The sequence below is a fragment of the Suncus etruscus genome, chromosome 11, assembly GCF_024139225.1.
Source record: "Suncus etruscus isolate mSunEtr1 chromosome 11, mSunEtr1.pri.cur, whole genome shotgun sequence".
NCBI classification, from domain to species: Eukaryota; Metazoa; Chordata; class Mammalia; order Eulipotyphla; family Soricidae; genus Suncus; species Suncus etruscus.
Genome location: NC_064858.1, coordinates 57,821,203 through 57,835,230, shown reverse-complemented (window position 1 = coordinate 57,835,230; position 14,028 = coordinate 57,821,203). Strand labels below are relative to the sequence as shown.

General features: G+C 40.5%; 1 non-coding gene across 1 annotated transcript; it reads left to right on the top strand.

The window, feature by feature from the left end:
* The first annotated feature begins 8,125 nt into the window (after positions 1-8,125).
* On the top strand, positions 8,126-8,288 carry LOC126023761 (U1 spliceosomal RNA). The gene has a single exon (XR_007500828.1). It is a non-coding gene; the product is annotated as a U1 spliceosomal RNA (small nuclear RNA).
* The last annotated feature ends 5,740 nt before the right edge of the window (positions 8,289-14,028 follow it).

Here is a 14,028-nt window from a genome sequence, read left to right as displayed (position 1 = left end):
TGTTCTGCTAAATTTCCAATATATATTTCATTTTTTCTTAGTATTTCTTCCTTATTTTGTTTTTTTTAAGATGTTTTTATATATGTATCTTCTTAACACTAGTGCAAACCACAGTGTCAAAAAAGAAAAGAGAGAGAATGAAGTAAAATGCCTGCCCTATACACAGAGAGGAGCAGGGAAGAGGGCAAGTGGGAAACTGTTGACATTGGTGGCAGGAAATATGCACTGGTGAAGGTTGTTGTACATTAAAATAACTAACTCAGTCATGAACAACTTTATATATGGGGAAAATAGTATAAACAACCTTGTAACCATGGTGTTTAAATTTTTAAATATATATATCAAAAAGAAAAATAGACAAAAAAGCAATGAAGTGACAATGAATGAGGTTGTTAATTATGAAGTGAGTATTTTTTGCAGATACTTCTATGCCAAAAACATTAAAAAAGATATGGAAAATTAGGTAACTGGTTACATAGCTGTGAGATCACCACAACTGACCTAATGGAAATCTGCTCCATGCTAAACTAGTTATTTCTGCCCACACTAAGCCCCTCTCTGATGAGAATTTACTTGAGCTACATAGAATCCAGAAGATGGATCCAACAGCCCCCATACTCAGGTCCTCCTTAATACCAAACATGTGCTTAGACCATTGAGCTCTCTCTCCTGACTCCAACATTTAGATTTTTACAACAAAATGGTATCACCCAAAGGAGGAGGAGGGAGAGGGAAGAACTGTCAGGAGTTCGTGTGTAGGTACAGAGAGCTGGTTGGGAGGCACATGGGAGGTAGCATATGTCTTTATAGGAGTGAAGCTTTGCTCCTGTGATATATGTAGTACTGGAAAACAAACGAAAATTACTGGGGAAAGAGATTTCCCCAGAGAGATAGTTATTTTTCTCATAATTCAGCTGGGATCCTAGAGATGGGGTAGAGTACATGCAGAGCATATGAGAGCTCCTGGGTTCAGTGCTTGATACCATATGAGTAGGAGTAACCCATATGTTCCCTGAGCACTGAATATGGCTCCTGAAAATATTAAACAACAACAAAAACAACAACAAATAGAATAGAATCATAAGGGCTGTGGGAAAGGCCTAAAAATGGGAGTTTATACTTTTCTTGTGGGGGACCACTGGATCTATCCCTAACACCACATGGATCCCCAGAATATATCTGGGAGGGATACCAGAGCACTATTAGATGTGGTTCCAAGATCTCCCCAATGAAAAATGAATAGAAATAAGTACACTGTATTTGACATTATTTATCAAATGTATCTGGCTGACTTTCTCTAGGATCTGTACCAGTAACACAATCTCCATGAAGACAGGAACTCATTTCTGCTCTGATACATCATTGTCCAGGGCATGCAGTAAAATGTGTATGGCTGGCATTTGTCTCAATGTGCTTCCTGGGGGAGGGTTTCCTCTTTTCCCCAGCCCCCGATATATGTCTCAGCTCTAGAACCAGCTGGAATAAATGACTATTAAATGTTTGTTGGGGTACTAGAGCCATAGTAGAGCAAGTAGAGAGAGCACTTGCCTTGCACTCAGCCAACCCAGTTTCATCCATTGCATCCCATATGGTCCCCTGAACCTGCCAGGAGTAATCCCTGAACACATGCCAGGATGTCCTGGCAACACCTGAGCAACACCAAGTGGGACCCCAAAACAAAACAAACAACAACAATAATAATGCTCACAAGAAACTTTACAGAAAAGCGCTGGTGAGAAGCTGTCTTGTTCCATTCGTTCACATGGACAGCATGTGAGCTTACAGAAGAGGCATCTCAGCCCCTGGTGGCTAAGAATGAATACCAAGCTATCTCCAAAGAAGGAGGAGCAGAAGCTCTTGAGAATGATGCTTAGGTAAGGGTGGCCTGATCATGAAAAGTGAAAACAAGTTTGGACAGTTATACCAGATTTCTTCTATTGCATGCTGTCTAATAGATGTTTGTATGCTGGCAGAAAAGAAAAAGGAAAGACTGCTTTGGGGGTTTCCATTATGAGTCTGAGTTTTTCATCAGTCTTTAAAAGTTCATTTCCCTCTCCCTTTCTCTTTGGGGCAGAGTGATAGCACAGCAGGTAGGGCACTTGCCTTGCACAGGTGACCCAAATTTGATCTCCAACCCCAGAAGGTCTCCCAAACATCAGAAGTGAACCCTGAATTCAGAGTCAGGGTAAGCCCTGGACACAGTTGAATGTGGCCCCCAAACAATACAAAACAAAATTACCAAGGCTTGGATCATCTGATTTTCTGGGTTCAGTTCATCTTAAGTGTGTCTCTTTTTTTTTTTTTTTTTTTTTTTTGTTTTTTGGGCCATACCCAGCGCTGCTCAGGGGTTACTCCTGGCTGTCTGCTCAGAAATAGCTCTTGGCAGGCACCGGGGACCATATGGGACACCGGGATTCGAACCAACCACCTTTGGTCCTGGATTTGCTGCTTGCAAGGCAAATGCCGCTGTGCTATCTCTCCGGGCCCTTAAGTGTGTCTTAAACACTTAAACACAGGGTTTTCTTAGGAACTGGGGATGTGCTTTAGTGGTTATCTATGGGAAAGCTGTGCTCTGATTCATTTCTCTAAAGAGTAAGTGTATGACAGAAAAAAATAAGTGTATGACAGCTGTTTATTATTATTATTAATTATTACTATTATTTTGTTTGCTTGTTTTTTTTATTTTGAGGCCACACCCAGCATACTCATGTGTTACTCCTGGCTCTACACTCAGAAATACTCCTGCCAGGCCATGTGCAAGGCAAATATCCTCCCTACTTGCTATGCTATCAACCAGCCCCTATTATTATCATCAATGTCATCATCCTCTTTTTTATTTCTGCAAAGCCAAAAATCTAACACAGAGCCTCAGACATTCAAGGAACCGCTGAGCCACCACCAGGTCCCTTAGCTATCCTTTGGGTCATGATGCAGTAAAATTTTAGGATGCTGAGGGAAGTAGGTGATCACAGCTCCCCTGGCAATGGTTTACCTATTGTCCATGTCCACCCACTCCTGACTGACAAGATCCATTTTTGTTCTCTTTCTCTTTTGTTTAAGTTTCTTGTTTATTTGATCTTGTGTTCGAGACTGTTCTGATAGCATTTGTTATTTGTGTTCTTCAGAAACTTGCATTCCTGACTATTACTATTAAAATTTATTTTTATAAATAGAGCTGTTCTTCCTCGAAACAAACATAATACTTCAAAAACATTTAAAAAATAATAGCCAGGAGTAACCCCTGAGCGTCACCAGGTATGACCCAAAAAGCAAAACAAACAAACAAACAACAAAACCACAAAACACAAAACAAAAAAATAAAAATAATGTTTAATATATAAATAAATAATCAACATAACTTTTAAAATATTTTAAACAAATTTGAGGCCACACCAGAGAAAGCTCCTGGCTCTGCACTTGCTCCTGGCAAGTTTGGGGTACATATGGGGTACCAAGGATGGAACCCAGGGTTTACTATCACTCCAGCCCCTAAAACAGTTTTGTTTTTTGTTTTGGGCCATACCCAGCAGTACTCAAGTCTTACTTCTGGCTCTATGCTCAGAAATTACTCCTGGCAGGTTTGGGGGAGCCATGTGGGATGCCAGGTATAGATTCCCAATCAGCTACACACATGGCAAAAGACCTACCCTCTGAACTATATTTCCAGTCCCCAAGATAATTTTTGGGGGGTTTTTGGGTCATACCTGGCAGCGCTCAGGGGTTACTCCTAGCTCTATGCTCAGAAATTGCTCCTGGCAGGCTCAGGAGACCATATGTGATGCCGGGATTTGAATCACCGTCCTTCTGCATGCAAGGCAAATGCTCTACCTCCATGCTATCTCTCCGGCCCCACCCCCAAAATAATTTTAAGACAGACATTTGTATGGTTGAGGTCACTCTTGTGATCCTTTGTATTGCAGGCCAAGCATTTTTGAATCATCTGAACTAGTTAACTGAGAAAGACTCAGTTAACATTCTCTCAGCAAAACTAAGAGGCTCCCAGACACCTGTGCACTGCTTGGGAACCCCCACCCAAATAAAATGACTAAAACTGAGCCTGAGCTATAGCACAGCAGTAGGGCATTTGTCTTGCATGCAGCCAACCAGAGTTTGATCTCCCATATCCCGTATGGTCCCCAGAGCCTGCCAGGAGAGATTTCTGAGTACAGAGCCAGGAGTAACCCCTGAGTACTGCTTGGGTGTCCAAACCTTCCCTCTTCACCACCAAAAAAAGGGGGGGGGGGGCTGAGCGATAGTGCAGTGGTAGGGTGCACACAATTGATCTAGAATGGATCTTATTTGATCCCCTGGCATCCCATTTGGTCCCCTGAGCCAGGAGCAATTTCTGAGCGCATAGCCAGGAGTAACCCCTGAGCATCACAGGGTGTGACTCAAAAAGAAAAAAAAAACTTGGTAGTGAAATGTAAAACTTAATGGAAGGTTTCAAAAATAGAGAGAGCTACAGTTGCTGAGGACAGAATCAGTGAGAATGCTGGAAACCTCCTGGAAACAGCAAAAAATGGAGAAAAAAACTCAAAATATTTGAACAGAAAGAGAACTTGGAGATAAATTCAAAAGGAACAATATAAGAATCAACAGAGTCCTTGAGGGACAGGAAAGTAACCCAGATGAAAAGGCAACAAGGACATCATTGCTGAAAAGTTCTCAGAGCTGTAAAGCACTTGCATAAACTCAACTTTTAAATTGGGCCTTTCACCTTTTACATAGAACCTTGAGACATAGATTACTTTATTTTACCACATATTTCCGCATTTTTTCTTTAAAACTAAGAGGAAAGGAATAAAGAAAGGCTGGAGGCCAAGGCCAAGTGGTCTCAGATGCATTGGCAGTGAAATAAATAAGAACAGAACTAAATATCTAAGCAAAAATCAATGATAATTCAATCAAGGGACCTAAACTTTAACAATCCAAACCTAAAGGGGTCTGTTATCCTGGCAAGCCAGGGATCAAAGCAATGTGATATAGGATGCACTCTGAGTCTATTGGCAAAGGGAGTTTGACACTGGTGGTGGGAAGGGACCTGACTCATGGTATATCTGAAATTTAACTATGAAGGACTTTGTAGATCACAAATGTTTCAATAAAATAAAAGTTAAAAAAATTAGGTCATGGGGCCAGAGCGATAGCAGAGTAGGTAGGGTATTTGCCTTGCATATGACCTGGGTTCAATCCTAGCCATACCCTATGGTCCCCTGAACCTCTCAGGAGTAACCCTGAGCACTTCCAGGTGTTATCCAAAACAAACAAACAAAATATATTCAATGAAATGAACACCTTATCAAAAATAATCTACCCAGTCAGATTTTTATTCATATTCAAAGGAACAATATACATATACATATATATATATATATATATATATATATATATATATATATATATATATATACCTTCACAGATAAACAACAGCTCAGGAACCTCATAGACTCAAAACTAACTTTTTTTTTTTTTTTTTTGGTTCTTGGGTCACACCCAGCAGTGCTCAGGGGTTACTCCTGGCTCTATGCTCAGAAATCTCTCCCGGCAGACTCAGGCAGACTCAAGCAAACGCCTTACCTCCATGCTATCTCTTCGGCCCCTCGAAACTAACTTTTAAAGAAGAACTGAAGGGGCTACTTTAAAACAAAATAAACCCTACAAATATATGAAATATCTACAGAGAGATGGTACAAAACTCCACGACAATAATCTTTCTCAATGTCAATGGTCTAAATGTACCAATTAAGAGACCAAGAGTGGTAGATGCCTGCATTCAGGCCAGCTCTATAGACTCACTCTTCTCAAAAGAGATACAGATCAATCTGTGAAAAATCATGGGTACAAAGCCACACAATTGAAATCTGGCGATCTCAGGAGAGGATGAGCCAAGTTTCTGCACTGCCAAAGCCAACCCTGCTGCACTCACATTAGCCCCTTCTCCAATGGCCACTCCTCTATGAATCTCTGCAGAGACACCAATCTGACCATTTGAGCTGAAATCACCAGGACTGTTTTTTGGAGTAAGTTCAGGCATTCTCTCCCAGACTTCTCATACTCTGAAAGCTCAGGCAGCCAAAAGCATACTCTGCAAAAAGCAATGGTGTTTGAAATTCCTGCATCGTGTCATCACATACACAGCCACATGTTATATCCTTACTATTTTTATTCTTATTTTTAATACTGTCATCTTCATAAGAAACCCACCTTAAATACCAATGTGTATTTGAATCCACCTAATATTCAGAAAAAAAAATAACAAAATGATCAACAAGAGCTTACTAAACCTTCTGATAATGACTTAATTACCTCATTGCAAAAAACAGTAATTTTCACAAATTTTCTTTTATTTCTTTTTGTTTTTTGTTTTTTGTTTTTGGGTCACACCGGCAGAACTCAGGGGTTACTCCTGGCTCTACACTCAGAAGTCGCTCCTGACAGGCTCGGGGGACCATATGGGATGCCGGGATTTGAACCACCATCCTTCTGCGTGCAAGGCAAATGCCCTACCTCCATGCTATCTCTCCAGCCCCAATTTTCACAAATTTTCTTCTTGTTTTTGTATTATTGGTATTTTCTTTATTTCCTTTTATCTCTTTTTTAAATTATTTCACCTCCAGCAGAAGGTGGAGGAGAGACCAGTCATCCTGAAATGAATAAATGAAAACAAAATTCCACAGTTATAGGGATTAAATGAAACTCCAGAGGATATAACTTCTCAGAAATCAAGATTCAAAGTGACAGTGGTGACAAAGATGTTCTATGAATAAGAGAAACTATAGAGGAAGCTTTCAACACAGAATGAAGATTACATGAGTAGTGTATGAAGTGTAGGAAGAAACTATAATCAAAGCCACTAAAGTGGAAAGCATGGCAGAGCATGGCAGGTGAACCTGAAAACTCACTGAATGGACCCAGAAGAGTGACAGTAACTGAAGAAGGAATCAGCACACGAAAAGCAGGCAAGCAGGTAGGTGACCCCTGATGGTGAACAAGGATTTCTTCCACCATCTCCTTAACACTGGTTACTTCCAGTGTTTCATTACATGCCATTTTCCATGGTATAGCTCATTGTTATTTGGATTAGGATTTCCATGATTGCCAGTGACAACAAACATAGGTCTATTTACTGGTCATTCATATGTCTTCTTTGAAGAAATGTTCATCTTGTCTCCCCCCCCCATTTTTTGTTTGTTTGTTTGTTTTTGCCACACCCGGTGACACTCAGGGGTTACTCCTGGCTATACGCTCAGAAATCACTCCTGGCTTGGGGGACCATATGAGACCTGGGGGATTGAACCATGGTCCATCCTAAGCTAGCATGGGCAAGGCAGATGCCTTACCACTTGCGCCATAGCTCTGGCTCCAGCCCCACATTTTATTTTATAGGTTCATTGTTTTGTTGAGCTTTGTAAATGCTTTTTATATCTTAGATATTAATTAGCCCTTAGCTGATGTATGATAAGTAAATCTTTTTTCCATTTCTCAGAGTGTTTTTTTTTTTTACTTAAACACCGTGGTTACAAGGTTATTCATAATACAGGTTTTTCCTTACATATAAAGTTGTTCATGATTGAGTTACAGTCATACATTTACAACAATCTTCACCAGTGCACATTTCTCATCATCAATCTCTAGTTTCCCACTTATCCTCCCTGATGTCTTCTTCCCTCCCACTGCCCCTACCCCTGTCTCTGGGGCAGAAATTTTACTTCTCTCTCTCTCTCTCTCTCTCTCTCTCTCTCTCTCTCTCTCTCTCTCTAGTGTTTTATTTTTATAAATTTTTACATTAGTTATTTTGCCAAGCAAAGATCTCTTAGTTTAATGGAATATCATTTGTTTATTTTTATTTTTATTGTCTAGGTTACTGTTATAGCTTTAAATCACTGAAAACTCCTACGAGGTCCAAATATTGGAGAATTCTGCCTATGCTTTTTCTAAATGTATTACACGGATTCTGGTCTAATCTCAAAGTCTTTATTCCATGTAGATTAAGCTTGTTTTTTATTTTTATTTTTTTTGCAGTAATGATTCCATTTTTCCATCACCATTTGTTAAAGGGGCTTTCCTTGCTGTACTTCAGGCATCCAATTTCTTTGTCATAGTTTAACTGTCAAAAAAAAAAGTTATACTTACCTGGCAAGGAAGATACCATGATCACGAAGGTGGTTTCCCCAGGGTGAGGCTTATCCATTTCACTCCAGATGTGCTGACCCCTGCGATTTCCCCAAATGTGGAAAACTCGACTGCATAATTTGTGGTAGTGGGGGACTGCGTTCGCCTCTCCCCTGGAAAAAGAAAAAAAAAAAGTTCATTTACGAAGAATGTTTCAAGTTTACTCATCTCAGTAATTTCCTCTTTGTACTTAGGTTTCAACTGGGGAGTTCAAGAGTTCTTTCTATTCTGGTTGAGTACTTTTGTTTTTGTTTCTTTGCTTTTGTTTTGGCTTTTGAGAGGGGGCATATCCAGTGATGCTCACTGTATCATGTACATATCCAGTGATGATCAGGGGTTATGCCTAGTTTTACAATCAGAACTTACTCTTGACAAACTTAGAAGACCATATGGGATACCTGGGATCGAACTCTTGTCAGTGATGTTTGAGATAAGCACCTTATTCACTGTATTATTCTCCAGACCCATTCTGATTCATTAAATTTAGCATTTCTTAAAGGGTGGTTTTTCCATTTCCGGAAGGGAAAAATATGTGACTCAATATCACACTTATGGTAAAAAAATTAGCTGAGGATTTCAAAAATATCAGATTCATGTGCCTTCTCCACCTCGGAGACTCATTTGCATATTGATCTGAGATGTGTAACTCCTTTCTTTTTTGGGGGGGCACATGGCAGCACTCGGGGGTTACTCCTGGCTCTGCACTCAGAAATCGCTCCTGGCTCAGGATGCCAGGGAATTGAACCTGTGTCTGTTCTAAGTCAGCCGTGTGCAAGGCAAACGCCCTACCACTGTGCTACCACTACGGCTCTGTAACTCCTTTCTTTTATTTTATCATACATTTTCTATCTTAAAGATTTGCCTGCATCTCAACCTGAGATGAGTATTCTTGGCTTTTTTCCTTCTGGGTAAGTTCATTTTCTCTCTCTTAAAACCTCCATCTCTTATGTTTCTAAATAAAATGATTTTACATAAAAAAAAATCGTAGATTCACAGAGGGACTTCTATCCAATCCTTTAGTCTGATGTAAAAAAAATCGTAAACATAAAAAAATTTTAAACATGGGGCCAGAGAGATAGCATGGAGGTAAGGCATTTGCCTTGCATGCAGAAGGTAGGTGGTTCGAATCCGGGATCCCAAATGGTCCCCTGAGCCTGCCAGGAGTGATTTCTGAGCATAGAGCCAGGAGTAACCCATGAGCACTGCCGGGTGTGACCCAAAAACAAACAAACAAACAAAAATTGTTAACCTAAGGGCCAAAGAGATAGATAGTACAACAAAAGAGATAGATAGTACAGCAAATAAGTACTTGCTTTGCTCTCAGTGGAACTGATCCCCAGCATCCAATATAGTTCTCTGAGCTCTACCAGGAGTGACACCTGATTCAGAGCCAGGAGTAATCCCTAAATACCACCAGATGTGATCTAGAAACTTAAAAAAATATAATAAATCCAGTGAGATGTGATATATCCAAACTCATCCAGCTATCTGCTGGCAGAATTTCATGTTTGTCCCTTCATTATCTAGTTAATTAGTTTTTAATGGGGCTGGAGAGATAAAGGGTAGGCTGTTTGTCTTGCACTTAGTTCAACCTAGGTTCAACCTAGGTTTAATCTAGGTCCATGGCACCTCATATAGTCCCCTAGCCTTACTTTCAGCTAGGAATGATGCCTAAATAAAGACCAATGAGTAAGCAAGCCCTGAACACCTCCAAAGGCAACTCCCCCCAAAATGGAATTTTTCTAAGGAAAAGCATTTTATTTGTTTGTTCTAATTTCTTTTATTTAGCTAAAGATCTATGGTTTACAAAGTTATTGATAGTTGTATTTTAGACATATAATATTTCAACACCAACCCACCCATAAATGTCAACTTCCAGCATCAGTGTTCCCATGAGCCTTCATCCCCATTCCCCACCACCTGCCTGCCACCTTGACAGAGACGACAACATTAATTAATGGCAGCTTAGATCTCACGTTTTCAGTGATATTGATTATGTGCTTTGGATTTTTAGCTATGCTACTCTCCTATATATCTGAATCTCTGATTCTTGTTCCCCTATTACTTTCCTTTCTCATCTTCCTTCCCCACCTTGATTTCTTTCCTTCTCTGTCCTCTTCCTTAAGTTTTGGGGTCAAAGGTGATCTAGGTATCCCCCCTACTACATTACATTTTCTCATCCAGTTATTCTCTATGATATAGATATGTGAGATCATCCTGTGTTTGTCTTTCTTCTTCTGGCTTACTTCATTCAATGTATCTAATGGAAAGCATTTTAAAAATTGGCTCAAAGGGGGCCAGAGAAATAGCACAGAGGGTAGGGCATCTGTCTTGCACATGATTGACCTGGGACAGACCCAAGTTTGATCCCTGACATCTCATATGGTCCCCTGAGCATGCCAGGAGTGATTTCTGAGCGCAGATTCAGGAATCACTCCTGAGTGCTGCCAGATGTGGCCCCCAAACAATAAATAAATAAATAAATAAATAAATAAATAAATAAATAAATAAATAAATAAATAAATAGGCTCAAAAGGGCCAGAATGATAGTACAGCAGATAGGGCACATGCCTTGCATGTGAATGATCCAGATTTGATCCCTGAAATTGCATATGGTCACCCAACCTCCCCCACCAGGATAGGAGTGGTTCCTGAATGCAGAGCCAGGAATATCCCTCAAGCATAGGGATTACAAAAGGAAAAAAGAAAAAGAAAAGAAAAGAAATTGGCTCAAAGCACTCATCAGCAAACTGAAGCTAGAGACAGTACATTTTCTAATTCCTGATACACAAAGCATAATTTGCCCTCCCACAATTTTCCTCTAGTGTAAGGACTACTTTAGGGTGGTCTCCTGTTTTATTCCTACCCTTCTCTTTTTCATTGTCACAACAATTATGGAAGTGCACATATGTGGTTGTGAGACAACAGAGACTTTGCAATAGGTCCAAAGAACCCTAATGTCAGTGCCAACAGGATCCTACTAGTCTCTTACGTGAGAAGTTGCTGGGATAGAACATTTTTTTATTTTATTTTTTAATTTTTAAAAATTTTTTTTGGGTTTGGGGCTACACCCGGCGGTGCTCAGGGGTTACTCCTGGCTATCTGCTCAGAAATAGCTCCTGGCAGGCATGGGGAATCACATGGGACGCCGGGATTCAAACCAACCACCCTAGGTCCTGAATCGGCTGCTTGCAAAGCAAACACCGCTGTGCTATCTCTCCGGCCCCTAGAACTTTTTTTTTTTAAACTAAATGATTGATTGATTGGTTGGTTGGTTTTTGAGTCACACCCAGCAGTGCTCAGGGATCACTCTTGGCTCTGCACTCAGAAATCGCCCCGGCAAGCTGGGGGATCATATGGGATGCTGGGATTCAAACAGGCTCCCTCCCAGGTCGAGCAAATGCAAGGCAAATGCTCTACTGCTATGCTATCTCTCCAGCCCCTTCGATAGAACTTGAAGCCTCAAAGTTGCAAGGCACTTGCTCTGCTGCAGAGTCATCCCTGGCTTCCAGGTTTGACCTGAATCTAAGGTACCTACATATGTAAAGAACATCTTCACTTGTACCTGGCAGAGGGAGATGACAGAATCTCTTTAATCCTGTCTATGGAGGCAATAGCTATATAAGTTGTCTTAAGAATCTTCTGTGTTGGGGGTGGGGGGCTGGAATGATAGCAAAGTAGGTAGGGCATTTGCCTTCCACACACCTGACCTGGATTTAATCCTCCTGAGAAGCACCAGGAGTGGGCCAAAAACCGAAAAAGAGTCTTCTGTGCTCAGGCCTGAGCAATAGTACAATGGAGAGGTAGCTTGCCTTGCACACAGTTAATCCAGGTTTGATTCCGACATCCTATATGATTCTCTGAGCACTGTCAGGAGTGATTACTGAGCCCAGAGTCAGGAGTAAGCCCTGTGTACCACCAGGTGTGGTGAAAAATTGGGATGAAATAGGACACTGGTTGAGGGAAGTAGACACTGGTGAAGGGACTGGTATTGATATGGTATTGTATTCCTGAAATCCAATCATGAATAATTTTGTAATTCCATGGTCACTATACAAATAATAATAATTTTTTGGTTTGAGGGCCACAGCCAGAGGTGTTCAGGGATTACTCTTGGTTCTGCACTCAAGAATTACTCCTGGCAGTGCAAGGGGGACCAACTGGGATGCCGAGGATCAAATCTGGGTCAGTTGCATGCAAAGCAAATGCTCTTCCATACTGTCCTATTGCTCTGGTCCCTAAAAATAATTTTTAAAGAGCCTTTCGTAATCTGTTTACTGTGCATTTCTTGCTAACCTCTCATTCTCTCTTCCATCCCATCTTTGTCATTAGTTTTAGATAGTATTTAAGGAGATATCTTGGGCTATTTTGACAAGTTACTTCATTTTCTTTCACATGTATGTATAAGAAAGTATTTATGTTTTTGGTTTCCTCCTCATAATTTATGAATGTCTTAACCAAGAACCCAGAATGGTAGAGGGAAAGTGATACTTCTCCCTCCTATCCTATGTTTACTTTTCTATGTTTTCATTCAAGTCTTTCATTACCAATATCATTATTATGATCAACAACAGAGGCAGAAGAAGCAATCTCTTTGTTATTACTTTGCATCTTCATTAATATTGGGCTTTAATTTCTCTGGGCATAAAAGGTCAAACAAATCTCAGGTCTAAAAATAAGAACAGAATTTGACATTTTTATGATTAACATTAAAAAAGGTGGGCAGGGGCTGAAGAGATAGCATGAGGTAAGGCGTTTGCCTTTCATGCAGAAGGAAGGTGGTTCGAATCCTGGCATCCCATATGGTCCCCTATGCCTGCCAGCAGTGATTTCTGAGTGTAGAGCCAGGAGTAATGCCTGAGCACTGCTGGGTGTGACCCAAAAAAAAACAAAAAAAAATATGGGCAGGGGGCCAGAAAGATACACAGTGGGTAAAGAGAGCTTTCCTTGCATGTGTTTGGGCCAACAAAGATTTGTTCCTATGCATTCCAGATGGACCCTGAGCTCTTCCAAAATGACCCCTGAACACAAAGCCAATCCAGGGCACTGCCACAGCAAATCCAGAACAAAACAAAATAGAAATTAAAGAGGTGGGCAAGTATAAAGTGGAAGAATTTTACTTAAAAGATAATTTACCTAATTATCAATCATAAAAACATAGTACAGCAGGTAGGGCACTTGCTTTGCATGCAGCTTACCCAGATTCAATCACCAGCATCCCATATAGCTCCTTGAGCACCACTAGCAGTGATTTCTGAGTGCAGATCCAGGAGTAACTCCTGAGCACTGACAGGTGTGGCCCTAATGCTATATAGTATATACATATAGCTTTGTGTTACATACATACATACATACATATATGTAAAGTTGTTGCTCTGCACCAGAGCTTACCCAAGTTCAAATTCCAGTGCTGCATATGGTCTTCTGAGTCCCACCAGGAGTGGTTTCTGAGCATCAAACCAGGATTAAGCTCTGAGCATCACCATGTGTGGCCCAAACTAACACACACACACACACACACACACACACACACACACAATGATGGAACAAGTGAAATGTTCTAGAATGACCTTCCCCAAATAATTTTCCCCCTCTATTTTTGTTTCCTTCTCTTATATTCTTAACTTTAAAACTGGGTGAAGTTTATACTCTTAGCAAAGGACTTGCATTAGATAAAGAATATGAGGGAGGGGAAAAATCTTTTTCCTCTATTGATCTTTGTATTTCTGGCCAGAAATTCATAAATTAGACTGGCAAGAGAGAGATGAGAAAAAGAACAAGCTAGTTTATTAACATGAGCATTGATGGTGGAGCACACACTGATAACTAGCTGAAAGGGCTCTTAGAGGGGCCGGA